A 19,705-nucleotide genomic window follows, 5' to 3' on the forward strand; every position below is an offset into this window, starting at 1 on the left:
CAGTCCTCACAAAGGCGGGGTGGGCCACCAATGTGCAACATGTAACCTCTGTACCGCGGGTTGAGCAGTTGGGCCTTTAATATTGTTGCAAAATGTTCCATTTGTACACATAATCGTGTCATTTTTGAACCACAAGCAGCTGTCCACTTAGTTCCCTGGAGGGGAATGAGATAATGAGCGCCACACCCACATATGTGATCAATTTCCATTTGGAACATGATGTTAGGAAGTCAAGAAAGTGACCAGTTTTTTTATTTATGCAGGAGGGGAGGCTGAAGCACAACACAAATGACAGACAACTGCTGAAACAAAGCAAAGAAATGGCATTTCCAAAAGGTAAATCACATTTTAAAAGAATTCTTAGAAACATTAGGATGAAACATGACCTTTAAAAAGCTACAGACTTTTCTAGCATTTTTACATGTAAGGCGCTGAATAAGCCATTTGCAATGCAAAATTTGTGTTCTGCGCTTCAAACGCATAAAAAATGATTTTTAAAGTTTTCAATGGCCCCTTTTATGGAAAATCTACACAGACCTGCTCCTGCTGTCATTTTTAAAGGTAGAAAATAACATCATATAAAATATCAATACAATGAGCCCATTTTGAAGGGATCATTTAATGTTTTGTTGTTCTTTTGATGCGTGCAAATGCTTGAAACCTTGTCAGTCAAATTTTCTGTCTGACTGTTTGATTTTCCATGAGTGTGGTGGTTTCTCTTAAAATCTCATTAGGTTTATACTGATGTATTTTAGCAAATAAGACAATTGTTTTTTTTATATATAATCAATGCAAACCCCAACCCCCCCCCCCCCCCCTTTTAAGAATCCTATCCTGTTTTTGGATGTTTGAATTTAGGGAAGAAAACATAGGGAAATAAAATGTTGGTGCCGCTGTAAGGATTGACATCTTTTTTGACAACCTACCTTTTGGGGTTGCTGCTTCGTGACTGCAGGAACTCTACCACGGTTATTCTTAACTCCCCATCCTCAATTGAGCGAAAGCATCGCTGGATAACTGCCAAGTGAGCAATTGAAATAAAACTGGAGATGAGGTGATATTTGTGAGTCACTTTTTTTTTTTTTAGGGAGGGGAGGGGTTGGAGGACTTGCTCCCAAAAAGTATTGCGACCCACTTCTTAAGCCGTTACATAATCAACGAGGAGTCGGACTGGACTCAAATGATAAACAGCGCTAGCTGTAGCATGAGCGAGTGAACGGAGTAGGAGGTCCGGGATGGAAGCTATCTTTAGATTGGTGGGCTAACCTCGTGCGGACCTTGCCTGAAGCCAAAAGTGAGAAAGAGAAGCGGAGAGATTACATAGCTCGCATGCTGGAGCAACACAGCGCAAATCCCTCCTTACAGTACGTTGTTTTCACCGAGCAGCCTGTCAGAAACAATTACGTTGGTCGGAAGGATTTCTATCCCGAGAGATTCTCGCTGAAAGTGACTGGCAACAGAGCTCGAACGGCTCCAAAGCCCTCCAAGCCTCAGCTTGAATGCAAGCATGTTGGCGACTGACTGTACCTTTAAATTTCACACAAGACCATGTGAGGTGAAGGGGATTTTAAATTGATTAGCTCACCCGGATGAGTTACGTACGTGGATAAACACTTTGTTAAAAAACGACGGCAGAATCTAATGGGATCTAATTTGAGCAGTCGCAAGAAACTGCAGAATTAGCCATGACCTTTGTTGCGCTGCGGTGGGAGGAATCGGTATCGATTACCGATACCGGGTGTCGATATTGGGCCAATTCCAGTCTTAATTTTATGTATCGGGTACTCGCGGAGGGCATCGATACTGTTATCGATGTCTATCGGAGATTCAGATTAGGTCTGTGTAGTGTTCTCACCAATCAGTCTTGGATTTATTTATTCAGCTCAGTGTATGACGTCAGACTTCTTTTTTGTGGTTTTCTTCCAAGTCGTGTCATTCGTTACATGAGTGCCACCTAGTGGTCAGACTGAGACAAAATTGGGCTGCTGGTTATACAGAAGGGTTTAAAGATATTGCTAAATGTTACTTGGAGCATTGCTGTATTGAATCGAATTCTTCTTGACTTCCTCGTGACGGATAGAATCAAAACATGATGGGAAAAAAAATCTTTGAAGAAGTTCACATCAGAAATTCATGAATTCGTGCCCTATTTCAAAAATCTAAAAATAAAGAATAAAAAAATTTAAGGGTAAAGTCAGACTTGTGAAGTCATACCCCTTTTTAAGAGGTATTATTTAATTGTAAAGGGTTGTCCGGGATAGATAAGATAGCATCAAAAAGTTGTGAAAGTCCTCAAAATCTGAGCACAATGTCAAAAAAAAAAAAAATCCCCGATCTGTGAGACTTCTTTTAGAAAAGTCAAAAAAGATCTGAAGCTGTGTCCCTTTTTAAGTTGCTCTTAGGAAAAATGTAAGCAGAACCTTAAAAAAAATGTCAGAACATTTTTGAAGGCCTGCTGAAAAGAAAATCCAAGCACATCAAGAAATCCCAACTCTACAAGGGTTTATGAGTCATATTAAAAAAAAAAAAAAGGAGTTCTTAAACGGAATATCTAATGATAATGTATGAAACCATATTTTTAGAGTTTGAAAGTTTGTAATGATTTTTTTTTCCTGTGTGCGATTGATCCGCCCTAACAACAACCAGGCCTTTTTCCGTCGACATTATAGATTCCCCGGAGACGAGCGCAGACACTCGGCTAATTTACAGTGTCGATAGCGGCGGCCATGTTGTCCTTTAGCGTTAGTGTCCGAATGTTGTTTGGAAACCTTGACCCTCATGTTGACACACAAGTGGCGCAACTCTTCCCAACCGTGTATAAGCACACAAGAACCGTACTTCCGTTTTAACGAGTCCCCACTGGAAAAAAAAAATTGAAAACCATCGCAGTTGTTGTTGTTTCATAAATCCCAAAATGTCCTCGGCGTGCTAGCGACTTTCATTTGATTTCCTTTCCTGCCGGACAAGAGCTGTTCCGTTTTCCGCCTCTCCGTTGCTTCGCCGTGCCGATGTCTCCCGCGCACTCTTCCAAAATTCAATAACATCCCACTCTGTCGGACGTGTCGGGTTTCACGAAGCGTTGAAATATGAACAATTTTCTCGATTAGTGATCGTATTCTTCTTCTTTTTTTTCCCCCTTTGTGTGTACTTGCATGTGTGTGTCTAAACATATACTCCACAGGGCACACTTCCTCAACTGTGAACTAAATTATAAATGTCTTAATATCATCTCCAACTTCGGGCGAGTAGGCCCTTCCAGTGACTAGCATGGATATTTTTTAAAAAAAATAAAATCCAAATACAATAGCTACGGCTCTGATGGGGTTTGTTTCCCGTTGACAGGTTATGTTTGCATCCGGTGAGGAGTGAAATCTGTTTCTGAAATATTGCGCTCAATTATTTTTCTTGCGAGAAGACAACCTTTCATTCAAGTGGCAGATGAACACGGGCATTAGCATACAAATATTTGTCGTCGGCGCCGTTCGCCGTGCGTCACCATGACTCCGGAGAGAGGAGGAAAGTAAGTACGCTTTGACAGATGGGGGGATTTCAAAACGCTCTTGGTTTTATTCGGGGGTTTTATTTGAGAGTTCTGAGTAACCACTTTTCTTTTATCGAACGACATCTTCTCATATCTTTTTATTGAATCTCTTGATAGGTGGAGAGTACAAAATAGCTCGGACACAAAGAAGGACAAACAACCACAGAGGCCACGAACGCGTTTGTGTTTACTTTGCTTTTAGAGGTTTGGTGTTTTATCCTTTTTTTTTCAACAGGGCTCACAAGAGTCACAAGCATGTTGCCTCTTCTTGTAGTTGGGGGATGTAGGTTATTTTAGTTGTGTTATTTTTTTTGTATTTACTTTCTGAACCTGGATTTCCCATTTCTTGAAATATGAATGAGACAGAAAAAGCCACCTGTATGTATCCATCTCCAGGGCGGCCATTTTATCTTGTCGCCTAAAAATGACATCACAATGCCCAAGTCCGGTCCTTCCTCCCCATTTTATTGATAAACCGATCCATTTGGAAGCTTATGCTCTGTTCTCCCCGGACGGCCGACTACCGCAACTTAATAGATCCCTTCGGGAACAGCGCGCACTGAACTATGAGACAAAATGTTAGCCTCCGTCTGTGTGCATGTGTGTTGGGGGAAACTGCAGACTTGACAGTTGGAAACTCGGAAAGAAAGTTTGGAGGCAAACGTGTAGAAGTTGATGTCGGTCATAAAAGCAGATGTACACAATGTTGCCATGGCGACTGCTCAATTTAGTGTTCTATAAGGTTAGCCAATCAAAATGACCTTGCACTTGCCCATCGCTAGAAAATTATATGACATTTGAGTATACCACCTGAAATATTAAAACTAAACATAACATAACATCCATGCGCAGTTTTATTGGATTCTATTTTCATTATCTTTTGCTGCATGTACAGTCCGAGTGCATTTCTTCAAGTAGGAGGATACTTGTGTGCTCAGCTTGAGGCTATTTTTAACAAACAGCATGTTTCTAGATCCTCTGCCTTTTATTTCTTTGTCCTTTAGCCTCTGCAGTTGGGAGCAAATGGTTGGTTTTGAAATAGCTAATTTGAAGTTGATGTGGATGTCAGTGAGCTAAATACGCACCGATACAGCATCCAAACTATCGCGCTGCGTTTAGCTGTGCAATCGGATTAAGTTTATCGCGCCCACGCTGCTTCGTTCTACCGGCTCCGTCCGACCTTAAGCTCCCGACTCTTTATGCATGCACAACAGAGCTCTATTATGAAAAACAGAAATAAAAACATGTGTTAAATTAGCATTTTAATCATCAGTGGGAGATTATCATATGCACATCAGAGTTGAAGATTAGCATTCTTTAAGGGTGCTCTGTAGTTAACGAAACATTTCACAAATCAGATGTGGCGCAATAATGTACTGGCATAGCCTCCTTTTTTGCAAACTGAATTATAATTTTGACATTGTAATTATTTAAAAGTCAATTTTCTTTATATGCTTCCAACAGGTGTATGTTAGATTTTTTAATAGTTATATATTACCAAAAAACTATAATAGCACTGGGAGTGTTGCTTTAAATTCACGTTTTTAATCACGTGTTTTGATGGTTTTATAACGAGCATGTCGGGAACTTAATTGTTCCCACTTTGAAACATTTTGGGGGAAAAAACTGTTTAGCTTTTGGAGCTGTTGAAGATGTCAGTAAAGACATCTTTGAACTCTTCAATAATCCTGCTGCAGATCAAAATCCTGATCGCTCGCTGCTCTAATTTACACATTCCGGAATACTGAAGCAGGAATCGAAACCCATATCTCTCCTACCCACAACATAATTGATACAGTCTTGTACGATGTCGCTTGCAAAGTTCTGTCCTTAAATACCAGAGCAAGGATTTGTCTCTGTCCTACCTTGGGGGAAAAAAAATAAAAAATACTCTCCCGAGTGCACACATTTGAAGCAGTGACGTAATGGTCTCATTAGCCAAAGACCGTGTCAGTAAAATTCTATATAATCTGCTTTTATCGGCAGAGCGAGACCACAGGGAGGAGCGGGGACTTATTTTGGAAATGCCTCACACTAGGGAAAGCATCATTATCTGTGTTTGCATGCCTTTTTTTTTTTTTTTTTTCTTTCCCTGGGTATCCTGTCACATACTGAGATTTATTAGAATTTATTTTGCCCCCGTTTTTATCCCTCCTTGGGGGCTGGATGCACTGATCTATGTGACAGGATGCTTAGCAGGAACTTTTTAGACACGGGGAAAATTTCTCTCTGCAACTTGCTTGATTCCTTCCATGCTCTAAGATGTGTCTGCTCGTTATTATTGCGAGGTGGAAGGGGTTGGGGTGGGGGGTTACATGTGTAATCGATATGGTAATCGATTTTAAAACGATTTGTTAGACAGCCCTGGCGTGAAGTACATGCTATCAAGCTACAATGCTTCACTCGAGCGGATCGAGTTACGCGACCTTCCTTCCTCGCTTGTTTTCCAGCCTCCCCACCTGATTTTTTTTGTTCTCTTTGTTTTGCTCCCTTGTTTAGCCCCCCCTCCCCACCTTCTTTTCATTCCATCTCCAGGTTGGCGTTTTTTTTTTTTCTCGGCGACATCTCACACGACGGTGTGACATGGCCGCGGGACGTGTAAACACGAGGTTTGACAGATGCAGATGAGTTGTGTCACCAACAAGATGTACAGATTTGTCAGGCCTCTCACAGTTCGCGAGCGTTTGACACCGTGGCGCCGAGAACCCGTTTGGAGTTTATTTGCGGAGACGCCGCTTGCATATCCGAGCCGTCTCGAGTTGTCTTCGGAAATTCGGATGGATTGATTGCTTTGTCACTTTTTTTAATGGGAACGTTCATACGAGGTTTGCATTGTTTACCCCACACGACGCAAACACGTTCCCATGTACTCCGCTGTCATTTCAACTCTCGCTATTTCCAGAATTGGCAAGGCCAACATTGCAAATTGGTCTACAAGTGCAGAATGATAGAAACATTCCGCACTTTTGTATTTGCCAGGCGATAGCAGCTTATTCAAAAATGTGTGACGCCAGCAAGTCACCGGCGGGCCGCATTGAGCTGTCAGATGTTATCTGGTGCTACAATCAAAAAAACGAGATGCTACACTGCATTCATAAATATGCCATCGCCGGCTGTTTCAATATTTAGCAGTGACTGGGCGAGAAGGGATTGGACGGGTGTCGTAGGAATCGGAAAAGTAAAGTTTTAAAAATAAGCATGTCGTCTTAAGGGTGAGCTCTTGAATAATTCAGCCAAGAATGATTTTAAAAAATTAAATAGCCTAAACTTTAATAGCAGTGTTGGCTTCACTGACACCCTGTTCATGTTTGAGCTGATTTTGAGGCGCTGCAAAGTATAGCACCCGTAGGTTTGAGTTAAGTTTCAGTTGCCTCTCCTGTTTACCGTTGCTTTTAATTTCATAGTTTTAATGGTGTGTTTGTTTTTATTTTCAAAAACTCAGTCAACACTGTAACCCCTCTTTTCAGTTTCGATAGGTGCTGCTGTGTTGGTTAGTAATAGACTCGGTAGTTGGCTGATTTGTAAAAAGTAACTGCCATCTCGTGGCCGGATGTCATCATTGCAGCGATGCGCAAATTACAACACTGCAGGATTTGCGGTTTGGCCGCTCACTCGACTGTAAAAAGTGTCTTTTCCAAATGTCTTACTGTTTTCGAGCAAGCAGCAAACTGACTGTGCTCATGCTTTGGAAGACCTTTTTTCGAGAACTTTTTATTTCCTGTCCTAATTGGGTAGAATGTCTTTGAACCAGTCACTGCGGTGTAAAGCTTCTTTGTATGACTCGCATCAAATTAACCCCCGCCCATCTCCCAAAAAAAAAAAGGAAAGAAACGCATAAACAAGGTCGTGCATAAGCTATTCATCCCATCAGATGATTTCTCAAATAGACAGAAGCACGGCATCGGCATCACTTGAGTCTTGCCGCCCCTCGCCTCCCTCCCCGCCGCCCTCATGACAGGTGTCTCCATGGTACCCCTCAGATCACGGTGGCGCCACCACTCCAGTTCCTTACGTTTCAACCGAACCCCCACCCCTCAAGTTTCTCATCTTCTTCCTCCGCAACCCGGGCGCCACACATACACGAACCTCCACGGCGCTCGCTAACAAACTTTACGAACATCTTCCTTAAATGGGATGCGTCATTGCTGTAAATTGAGGTGTGGCATCGGCGCCGTTATGAAATCTTGTCTCTAAAAATTGACCTCGGAGGTCAAACATTGCCTGAGCGACAATTAAAATGTTTTCTCGCAAAATGAAGCAGTTAAACTATCTTTTGTTGCCTTTCAAACAGTAATGTAATAATTAAGTCTTGACTTGAATTTTATATTTTTCTTTTTCTGCATTCCAAGTGGCGAATTGTTCCTTAATGCAGCTTTAACACAAGGCATGGAAAGGGACACCCGGAACAATCCATGATGGATTTTGTTTTCATTGCAGCGTAGTAAACATTATAGCACCTCCTCGCCACTGCGCGCTCTGGAGGTTTGAGGTAGTTTATTGATTTTCGCGTTGCTCTCGGACAAGCGAACGCCATCAACATGGCCTCTCATGTTTGTGGCAAATGAACCCAACCGGTGGCCGTTTTCAACTCCCCGCAGACGCTCGCTTCCCATGTTGTGACCTTCAACGCGCAGCTGACTTCACGCCTCGTGTATCAGGATAGAGCGGAGCGAGTCTTTTTTTTAAAACAAAGTGAGGATTTATTAGACTGTCTGTCTGTTTTTTTGCCGGCTGCTGAGCTTGCACTGTGTGGAGATGCGGAGTGGAATCGGATACCGATACAAAATGCTCGGTTTACACAGCGTCTCTGAAATCGGTGGAGCAGTCAGGACGCGTGCGTAAAAGAAAATTAGCCAAATATTGATCAGTTGTTTTAACTGAATCAGAATGAGGTAAAATCAAAAGACAATCTAAAGTATTTTATCTGCTGGTATTTTGTTAGATGGGCACAGCTGGAAAGGGGAGTGTGTGCCGTTGTGGGAGGGAGCACAGCTGACTTGTTTGTCAGCTAATGGAGGTGGCTAATTGCCTTTAAATTCAGTCCACATAACTTATAGCTGGTTGAAATTCCAAATTGTCAAATGCATCAGGAGCATCAAATAGAAAATAGTGAGACTGCCAGATTCCCAAAAACAGCAAGCTAGACTTGCCTATACCAGGAGCAAAAATGTGTGAGAAAATGTAGAATTTACCAAAAAATAATTACCACACCATTTATGTATCATTATGAATACATTTAAAATACCATCAAACAAAATACAAAATCTTCCAGGTTCTTTATATATGTACTATTGTTTTAAATGGTTTAATCCAGAAAAGACCTTGCAAAATGTAACCTAAACTTTGAAAACCTCTCAAAACTGCTCCAAACTACGCTTCACTGAGTGTCTTTTTTTTCTGCCGTTTTTGTGGTTGTGCAAAGGACCAAAGGACAAGAAAGTTTCCTTTGTGCGAGCAGGGCCATGTAAAAGTTGCATGGGCGTCCTTGTTATTCAGATACACGGCGTTCTTGTTTGCCCGAGGACAAGCAGAAGAGAGGCATAATTTTAGCACGCTCTAATAGGGCTCATTCAATTATGGAGACAAAATGTACACAGATCGTTGTTGGATATGACTAATTGTTAAGCTAATACTCCGCAGCGTAAAACACCGCAGGACAATTGTGCACAGAGGATTTCTTTTGCCGGATTTCATGGCTTTATTAAGATTCCGTTGTCAATATTGACACCCAATAGCCACGTCAGTTTGGATTTGGCGTGAGTAGGCCAACAATTGGGATTTTTTTTTGGGCTCAATCTTGGCTTCTTCAAATTTTAGCCATTAAGCTCAATTTGAAGCTATGTCTGGAAAAGGAAACAAAAGGAAGCAGAGTGTCGTCTGTGTCGGTTTACCCGCTGTAGGATCATCAAGTCTTGTTCTTCCATAAGCCTTGGATGTGACAGTCTCCATTTTGTAATGAGATGGAGTCATTGCACAATCCCACACCAGCTAGCGGCGGAAAAGTTCCCCTGCCGTACACGGCTCTGACAAACATTCAAAATTTAAACTGTTTATATTTAGCTGCTTCATGACTGAATAATGCGACCAACCCGCCATGCTTTGCATGCCAAAACCACTGCAGGGTGCCCGCCATGATGAAAAATAGATGCGTGTTCCATACCAGAGTCCCCCCCCCCCCCCCCAACTTATACTGAAAGAAATAATGGAAAAACAAAAATATTTTTCGGGGAACAGTCCTTGGGGTGCTGCCATTGAAGGTCCAAATGTTTTGGGCCTCCTGTTGCGCACTAAGATCATTTCCAATTCTATTGTCGAATTCCAAAATAGAATTTAGTCCTCGATGGATTTACGGTAATGAAAAGTAGTACTCTGAAATGAGCCATTAGCAAACCAGAAAAGTTAGCTAATCGCAAAATAACATTTGAACATCCTGGGATTATGAAACAGTAGCCTGAGGAAATGATTTCTAGAACGCCATTCCTGTAACAACCTTTAAATCCATCATTAGCGTGACAAAATCCATGAGACATAAAAGTAAATCCGCCCGTAATGATTCGTGGATTTGTAATTAGCATCGAAAGGGATCGATGACAATAACATTATCCTCAGCTAATCGGTTTAGCCGCCAATGTCGACAACATAGCGGCAAAGACAAAAGCGGCACATTCTTTGCTTGACGTCTTTATACGCGTTTGCGTAGCGAGGCGCACTTAGCATTTCTCTGCAATCTGCGGTAGAACAAACAGATAAGATGTGCTACTTTTCCCCGCGTGAGCGAACAAGCAACCGCTCGCTGGCATCTGAAGGACCTCCTGATTGACACGCCGTCACAACTCGAGGTCTTGAGGTAGACGCAGAGGGGGGAAAATACATAGTATCGTGCCGACGAGTTCCCTGCCTTAATTACCGCTCACAACAATCTCATATCATGAGATGATCCGCCGGCTCGTTTTCCAGAGTGACGTTCGCTTGTTACGCAACGGCAGCTGTCGGCATTTACATATCGCGGCGTTGACAGGCATGCGTACAAGATCAAGTCTTTGCTACATTTGGATGATAAACTATTTTTTTTTTTTTACCCAAAAAATTATAATAAACTTACAGGAATGAAAATGCAATTCAATATAAAGTAAATTAAAGTAAAGTAAAGGGAAAGACATTTCACCGATTTAATGTCTTCCTACCGCAGTTCGGCAAAGTAATAATACATGATTTTTTTTTTTTCCCTCTCATAACATTACAGAACTATTCTTGGAAAATACTGATAAAAGTCCAAATATGCCCCCCGCCTTAGAAAAAGACAAGTAACTGTGGTAATCTTGTAATTTTTTTCTTATGATATTACAGATTTATGATTATTTGTAAAGAATATTTTAGTTACAATCTTGCTGTTGAATTGTAATTTTACAATTTACTTTGTAACGGCTAATAAAATTCAATTCTCAAAAGATTTCAGTTTTTCTCCTAAAGAAACAAAATGCCTTTTTTTCCCCATATCTTTAAAATATTACAGTTCTATTATTGGAAAATGTGAAAACAAGTATTTTCTTGTATCATTTTTTTTCTTAGAATTTCATGACTTATTTTCTTCCATCCATCTGCTATACTGTTTAACTCCTCCGTTGTCCAAACAACATTGTGACCCGACAACAAAACAAAAATAAAAAATATTAGCTCACAATAACACCTGACAAAACATATCTCTACTGTCCGTATTTTTCCAGATTTGACAGAAACTTTCCGAAAATGAGAAGCATTTTTAAACTGAAAATAGCTCCGTCCCCAATTCAGTTGGAATCTCGCCAGCTATCCCGATTCTCGGACGACGACAAAAGGACCGGGGCGCCGGTTGCTGACTCAGAAGAGCTCATTAGCATACAGCTGCCACTAGCCAGGCTGCAGCTGCCAACGTGGGAAGCGGGAAACGGGAAACGTGGCAGGCTACAACAAGAGCTCCCCATTGTTCGCCATAGATTTCATTTGACAACTCTAAAGAGGTCAAGAGTCTTAATATCACTGTTACATGGTTGAAAATACAAAATTAAATCACGTAATAACATGACTTTATTGTGGGAACAAAAAAACCTTAACATCCAAAGACGCTTGCAGATTTTATCTTGCCCCCACTTGCCGCTGCCGTTTTGTCGTTTTGACGTGTCGTTGAGGCCGAATCACATTGAGGCTGCGGGCGGATTGCTTATCTGTCACCATAAGCTCAAACAGGTTGCTGATGCCGCCGCTTAACGTGCTCTCGCTAAGGCCCCGTCGTCAAATCCGTCCCCGCCGCCCCCGTGATGTATCGACGGCGTTTGTCTCGGCAGAGCCCAATTTTCTGGCCAATCCCGCGCCGGGTTATCAGAGCGTCGTCATAAAGAATGTATGACAGGACCCCGCGAGGCGTGAGGGATGGCTTCGCCGGAGCAGCGAGGGCCGGCGCGGACGGAATAAATGCACGCCGGCGTAACTTACGGCCTTGAGTCCGTATTACACGGCCACCTTGAAATCTCCGAGCGAGACGCTTTCCGGGAAGTGGAAAAAGTGAAACGCTCAAGGAAGAACTCGGAGAAAGTCACTTTACGTCAGGGGTCTCAAAGTCCAGTCCTCGGGGGCCGCATTCCTACATGTTAAACACACCTGATTCAATTATCAGGCTCCTGCAGAACGTGAGGATGAACTGATCATTTGAATCAGGTGTGTTTAACGAGGGAAACTCTGAAAACATGTAGGAATGCGGCCCCCGAGGACTGGAGTTTGAGACCCCTGCTTTACGTAGAGGGAAATGGTTGTCATGGTAGCGGTGAAGTGGTTTGCACAAGGGCTGAAATGGACATAGGAAGTGGAAAATGGCAGAGGGACGATTAGTGGCTCAGGGACTTTGGTAACAAGGTTGTCGCAATCCAGTCGTGACATTTTCAAAACTGAGGTTTTGAATTGCATTTGGTAAAAGTGGAGCTCAATGCTTGGAAGTCAAACTCATTTTTTTACACGCTACTTTGGGCCCTACTTTTGTTCCGGGCGCAAATCTAGCGAAGATGGTGGTTTGTTTCTTTTGATATTTTGCTAGACATTGCGCTAGCAGAATTTGCTATAATGAGGGCGTTTGCGCCGTTGTGGGGTGGAAGTAGAATTTTTTTCCAGCCAATCTACATGCGGTCGCAGTGCAACTCCTGTCCGCCGTGTCTAAAATTACGAAACAAAAACATCATACAGATCATACCTGCGTCCCCAGCAACCTTTTGTAAAGCTTGACTCTAATTAACTGAAGCTCCTCCCTTCAGTTAATTATTGCTGCATTTCACTGAGCTGCCACCAGGTGATGCCAAATTACTAATTTCTTCAAGACACGGCTTTGAATAAGGCAGTTTTCCAGCACACTATCAATAATTCCAAAATACGAAATTGTGAGCGAGCAAAATAGCAAATGCTGGAGTGCGAATATGCGGCGGGCTAACGATTGTTGCACAGGCAGGTAGAATTCTGCTAAAAAAGTATTGGTTTTCATGGCTGGGGAGACCTCCGACGGTGTGTTTTCTTAACCGGCAGTCGACAGACAGAAAGAGCGAGATCAATACAACGGTCTGGATGGTGACACCCAAACAAATGAAAATAGCCTCGGCGGCACAATGGCAGCAATCTATGTTGGGTGGGCCCCATGTCAAGACGGTGCGACGCCAGATGATTCCTCTCCCATTGTTTGCGGCTTAGCGACACCTCCAGAGGATCCCGGCGGCCGAGATGCCATTAACGGTCTCCGATTGGGGACAATCGCAGAGCGACTCGCTCATTTCTTCCAAAAGTTCCTTTCCAATTAATCTTAGAGGGAAGTCTTTTTTTTTTTTTCCACCTGTGTGGAGCTCATGAAAAGCGGTTCCTAAAAAGCTTGCTAACAAGGTTCCTTTCATTGCTGGCCAAGAATGAAAAGGTCTTTATGGAGACTTATCTGTGTGAGGCACAAGGGGACTTGATTATGTCTACATAAGGCCCTCCATGTTAAGATGGGAATTATAAATTTTGACATTGATGAATTTTTATATTAAAATATCACATATGTTTTGAGATGAAGAAAAATGCATTTTGGTAATTAATAAGACTATGTGTGAATGTGTGGTGACTCAAATTGAATTGCTAATTGGTCAGAAAAAACAAACGAAATTCAAAATATTGTATCTACGTAAGGAGTAAACACGCGGCCGCTACTTTCAGCGCACACCAGGAAGTAGTAGTGCATGTGTGCTAAAATCAAAAGCGCTCGCGTTAATGCGCTCGTGACGTGTACGGTTTTGTTCGGATTGCCTAATGAGCTGGTTTAGTTTCATCCTTTTTGTTTTCTAATATTTTGAAGAGCTCTCAGAGGACTGAAGTGGTCCTCAGCTGAAAATGACCTTGGGAGACGTACACAAGGCAAACGTAAGCATATGATTAATTCATTTCTTTGCCTGACTGCATGTGGAAAACAGTTGGGAGATTAATTATAAATTTTGCAGAAGTGCAAAGATGAATGTTTGTTTTGAAAAAAAAAAAAAAAAAACGTAACAGCGGTGATATAACTGTGCACACGCTCAACGTAGAGGGTTGTTTAAAAGTCAAACAGATTGTAATCGGAATTCTGCGCTCTGTTAGCGCCGATTACGTCTTGCAACTGATTGTAAAAAAATGTAAAAATATTGTAGAATTATTTTGACCGACTGATTTAATTTAATAAAAAAAACAAGTTAGGTTTTTATCACAAAGAAAATCCTATGATTACAAAGGAATTAAATAAATTTGTACCTAAGGCAAATTTGCTCTTTCATATTTATTCGTTTAAAAAATATATATATTTTAGGATAAAATAAAATCCTCCATCAAATAAAGTGTTATGAATAAAGTTGTGTTCACAAAAATAAAGCTATAAAATTACATTATAAGGAAAATAGTTATAATATTATTTTGGGAATGATTCAAAAACAGGGAGATGTTAACATTTTAAAATTTTAATTTACACGGCATATTAAAATTATTGACCTGGCAGTGACACATGAGATACAAGAGGGCATAAAAGTCTAATTTTGCAGCGGGTCGCATTGACCCATGTACATTTTTAGTGTATCAAAGAAACAAACAAAAAGAGGAGGCTTAAGAGGGTGACACAAATGACACAAGCGTCATCTCCTCCATTGCTTTGACAAAAGTCTTTGCCGTGCTATGAAAAGCTCCATTGTGATACTTCCCAAGCCAGAAACCGCACGGTAATGGCGACTTCATCTTTTTTCTTTCTTTTGGGGACTATTCTATGAAAGGTTCCAGTGAATGAGGTCCCAGTGGTCCCCATTACAGCAGCCGAGTAGTCATTAATCACCGACGAGCGCGTATTTCAACGCGGAGTCCGCCTTGACTTTGCGATAGCCATTCATTAGCACTTTCCACCACTGTCTTTTCTTAGCGTTTGCATCCCCACCCCCCGACAGCTCCCCCCCCCCTCCCACCCACTATCCCACCTGGAGTTGGTCCTTTTTTTTTGCTGACATTGCTGCTTTTCAGTCGCTGTGTTGTGTGGGGAAATAGAGAACGAGCGAGTTTCAGAGTACAGCACACATCCACTGCAAAGTATCCGTCTTTGTCATTCCAAAGCTGAGCTGGGTCGGAGAAATACGCACCGAGATTTTGGAGTTTTCAAGGGGGAAGTCAACCCCCAAGTTTTCTTCGTTATCTGTTCTGTGCAGCCCAACTAGTCGAAGCACAATGTTCCGATCAATGTTTCGTTTGTTGAATATGAATGAAACGGGCAAAATCCACCTGTTTTTAGCCATCTCAGGGGGCGGCCATTTTGGCACTTTCTGTCGACTGAAAATAACATCACAGTTGCCAGGTCACACCCAATCACGGATCAGCAGTTTTCTGACGCTGAGCCGTGATTGGTTGTGACCTGAGTCCTGGCAACTGTGATGTCATTTCCAGGTGACAGCAAGTGGCAAAATGGCTGCCCCCTAAAATGGATTAAAACGGGTGAATTTTATTATGGTCATCATTTTTTTTTCCTGAATATATTTGTTCATAAGAATTCTAGAGGCCTTTGATTCCGTGATTTTCCAAAAATCCCATAAAATGTCATATCCCAAAACCAAATGTTCAGAAATTCTCAAACATGTAGTTTTATTTATTTAGAAGCAAATCTCTTCTTAAAATTAGTGTCTGTAATTATTATTTTTGCATCGTCAAGTTTTGTTGTTGTAAATATCTCCCCGTCAACTATCACAATCAGCCCCAGCGAAGATGCTATTTTCTATTGTTTATGCAACATGAGTGTCAAAACGCCGTAAGCAAGCGTGAAGTGTGGATTCCGAGTCGACTTCTCGCTTTGAAGCTGAAGCATATGCAACATGAGACAGATGCCGATGCGAGCGCAATGTGACTATTATTATGAATAAATATCAACATACTGAGTTGCGAGGTATGCGACCCGATTGCATCTGCACAATCAGTAGACCGCTGCAATCCAGGCAAAATTCCAAACGATCCCACTGAAGTGGCTGTAGAAAAAAACGGCGAATCCCTGGGGCTGTCTTTGCATGCGTCAAACCGTGATTCGCTTGCATGGCTAAAAAGGTACCGTCAAAGAAACGGTGCTTGTTTTTCTCTGACGAAGTTCTATTTTGGGTTGTTTTTGTAGCCCACCAATGTACGATAAAGCCCTGCGTAAGTGCTTCCATCAGCAGGCGTGCACCAAATGAGTTGGGAAGGGAGGAATATTCCCGGCTAATGGCCAATGGATCCAAGAAGAAATCTTTGATCTGTACTCTCCTGTTAATTCCCTGGTTCAACGCGGGCTTTCATGATCAAACACTCGCTTGGAAACCCACTTGGTACTGGACATAGAACTAAAATGATTTTACAAATCTATCTATCTATCTATCTATCTATCTATCTATCTATCTATCTATCTATCTATCTATCGCTAGCTAGCTAGCTAGCTAGCTAGCTAGCTAGCTAGCTAACAACATGGGAATAAACTGAACTAATCAATCAGCTAGCTTGCTAACTAGCGCGACAAACAACATGGGAATAAACTGAATTTATCAACTAGCTAGCTTGCTAGCTAGATAAACTGAATTTAAAGTTAAAAATTCATCCAAGTCCAAATGAATAGATTTAAACTTTGATATGACCTTGCTAATTTACCATCAACAATAAAATCATTAAAGCACCTTCAAAATAATACCAGCAAGTTTTACAATAAGCAAATCATCAAATTTGTAAACTGGATTATTTAAAGATGTATGCTCTTACATAAGCACATTTTAAAAGTCAGCTGTGGCCATAAGGCAACTCTACTGCGTCAATAAAAGAGGAGGAAATGCTGTTTCCATGTCTTTTTTTTTAACGCTTGGAAAACATGAAGCCTCCTTTTGAGACTCTCCCGCTCTGTTCTTGATTCAACAGCCGATTTAACATTCGACCCAGTTTCTGCGAGGATCTCCGCCGGGACGCAACCCAAAAGTGTCATGCAGCAGAACCGGAATAATAAAGACCCTCACTGCGGAAAATGAAAGCGAAAACGACCCCCCCCCCCCTGCCCCCAACTCTTCGACTACCCGTCTTTATATGCGATGGATGAACAAACAGTTCAGCCGTTAACGTCACTGCACATGGATGATCTGCTTATCAGCAACGCACACACAACAAGCACTTTTCGTAATCAATTTCTAAAGAGGTGCACGGAAACAATCAGCGCACAGTCGGCAATTATTCCGACACATCCCATATTGAAAGCTCTTGAATGTACTATGAAATGACATCCAAACTATTCATTCCAAGCCACCCGCACCAAGGTAATTAGTATTCTAATTTTATGTAATTACTATGCGTTGCACAAGGGTAGTCAACGAGCGCCGAGTACCGATGGGAATTTTGACTGGAGTTAACGAAGCACACATTGTCTCAGCCTTTCATCCTAGTCTAATTATAGAAATGCTGATATTGATTAGGAATGTTTTTCAACTCAACGCATCGCAAAATTGAAACATTTCATGCTGGTCAGGCTTTGGGATTGAAACGTGAAGGAAATGCGGGATGTAATGACTGCTAATTAAAACGACTAACTTCTAACTAAAGATTTTGTAAACGACAACCAATCACTAGAGTACTACAGTTGACATGTAAACTGACTAATGTCGACGTAATGCTGGCATGACCACACAGACAATTAGTTTAAGGTGCGCTGTATGTTTTTTGACAAGTACACTTAGCTACTTTAGTATTTTAAACACGCTGTGGTGCAACGCCTGCTCAAGAAACCCAGTCTTGATCAATGTGGGCTGTTGAATTCCAGACCCATTTTCAAGCTTAGCATTGCTAAGCATTTAAAATGCTGCAAAGCACAACGTCAGGCCTGTTGAGAGTTTTTAATGACATCTTACTGGCTAATGGCACTGGAGATGTGTCTGGTTTTGGTTTGACCTAACTGCAGCATTTGATGAAGTGTACCGCAATATTCTGTTGGCTCATTTATAGAACCAGGTGAGCATTCGTGGTAATACTTTAAGATCCTATTTGGCAGACCGAACTTTTTCTCTTAACCTTGGTTGCTCTGAATCTTAATGCATATGGTGTTCCACAGGGTTCAATTTTGGGGCCCCTGTTGTTTTCATTGTATTTTCTGCCTCTTATATGCTGGTGAAAGTCACATTTCGGTCTGTGTTTTTATAGGATTTTTACTTTAAGACCCATTGTTTACAGCTATGGTTGTATTTAAAGCGGTCTATAAATCAAGTTGAGTTGAGATGAAAATTTAATGAGGTAGGCACCCTACTTAGTTTTATACATTCGATTTTTTTTTTTTTTTTTTTTACGTGATCACAACCTGGATTTTGGTTCTTTTTGCACTAATTGATAGCACTCACAAAGAACTGTTCGGCTTTCTCTGAAATTTCTTGTCTCACAATTTGGTAGCCTTTGTGGCCAGTTAAAGCGTCTCTCTCTGTCGGTCTTTGCTTGTCTTTGAAGGATATCTGAAAGTGCCCTCAATAATGAATTACCAAAATGTCAGACCTCCTGTGTCTTTGAATGACTTCTTGGTATTTTTTTCTGTGGGTCTACTCACGACTGACGTGCCTACAAAATTGAATTCTGGGTACTGACGGGTGAGCCAAACCCAAACTGAGGAGTTGCAAAGTAAACCAAGTGCTTGACTTCTATGCCTTGATGCTGGGTTGTTGTTGTCTTGTGTGAGTTTCCCTCAACCCAGTCTCCGATGCGTTACGGCTATAATTAGCCTAGATTCGTGAGAAGGCCACTCGGAAAGGGAATGCATGAATTTTGATAATCATGAGCTCATAATTTTAATCATCATCATCCTATAGTTTTTAGAAAGCAAACACAAAAAGGCTCATTGATGAAGTCAAAACATCATAAAGATTTGATGATGGCCTGCTTAAAGCTTTTTGTTGACCTGAACAATCTGACATGTTCAGTGGCTGCATTCCTGCATCAAAAAAAATAACAAACAGAAAAGTAGTATTCCACCGAGATGAAGTATACAACCCCCGCATGCCAAAAAGGTTTTTTGTACGACGTTAAATTTAATTAGACAGTGCGGAAGTTAATTTCCACAAATTTGCTGAGAGCTGATTTGCGGTAGCACAAAGTGCAGTGAGACGAGTGAAAAGTGTGGAGAAAGTGGAACAAACTTTTCCCTCTAAATCCAGGCCAACACTTTACCAGCCTCTGCCAAGCATGGACGCTTTTGTGTTTCCTTTTTTTTTTTTCCCTTCACCACAATGCCAGTGCTGCTCTAGGTCTTTGTTTGAACCCTCACTACGTATTAATTTGGGACAAAGATGGAGCCCTACCAAAGTTAAACTTGGCCCAACTTGGCAGCACGAAGCACTTTCTATTAAGTTGCGGGTCAGAATGACCCATTTAAAAAATGAATACAATGTTAAAAAGCAATCTAGTGCGTCACATACTGTGCTGATTAAAATTGCGTTTTATTTAATTTTTTTTTACACTCAATTGACATGCACTAACCATGTCCTGAGACAGTCTGGCCCCGGGTCAAAATGACCCCTGAACATTTGCCATAAATGAACACAACACGAGGCTCAAAGTGACTTGCAGGAGATCGTGTTATACGGGAAATAACACCTTTGTGAGGTGACTTGCACGCCCTAACAAAGACACTTCATG

The 19,705-nt window shown here is 41.5% G+C and overlaps 1 long non-coding RNA gene across 1 annotated transcript in view; it reads left to right on the forward strand.

Moving 5' to 3' along the window:
- Positions 1 to 267: 267 nt before the first annotated feature.
- The window catches only part of LOC119129365, a 29,005-nt gene continuing 9,567 nt past the window's right edge, over positions 268 to 19,705 (forward strand). The window contains exon 1 of the long non-coding RNA XR_005099176.1: positions 268 to 336. This is a non-coding gene — a long non-coding RNA (uncharacterized LOC119129365). The remainder of the gene's footprint in view (positions 337 to 19,705) is intronic.

This window comes from Syngnathus acus, chromosome 10 (genome assembly GCF_901709675.1).
Source record: "Syngnathus acus chromosome 10, fSynAcu1.2, whole genome shotgun sequence".
In the NCBI taxonomy this organism is placed as follows: domain Eukaryota; kingdom Metazoa; phylum Chordata; class Actinopteri; order Syngnathiformes; family Syngnathidae; genus Syngnathus; species Syngnathus acus.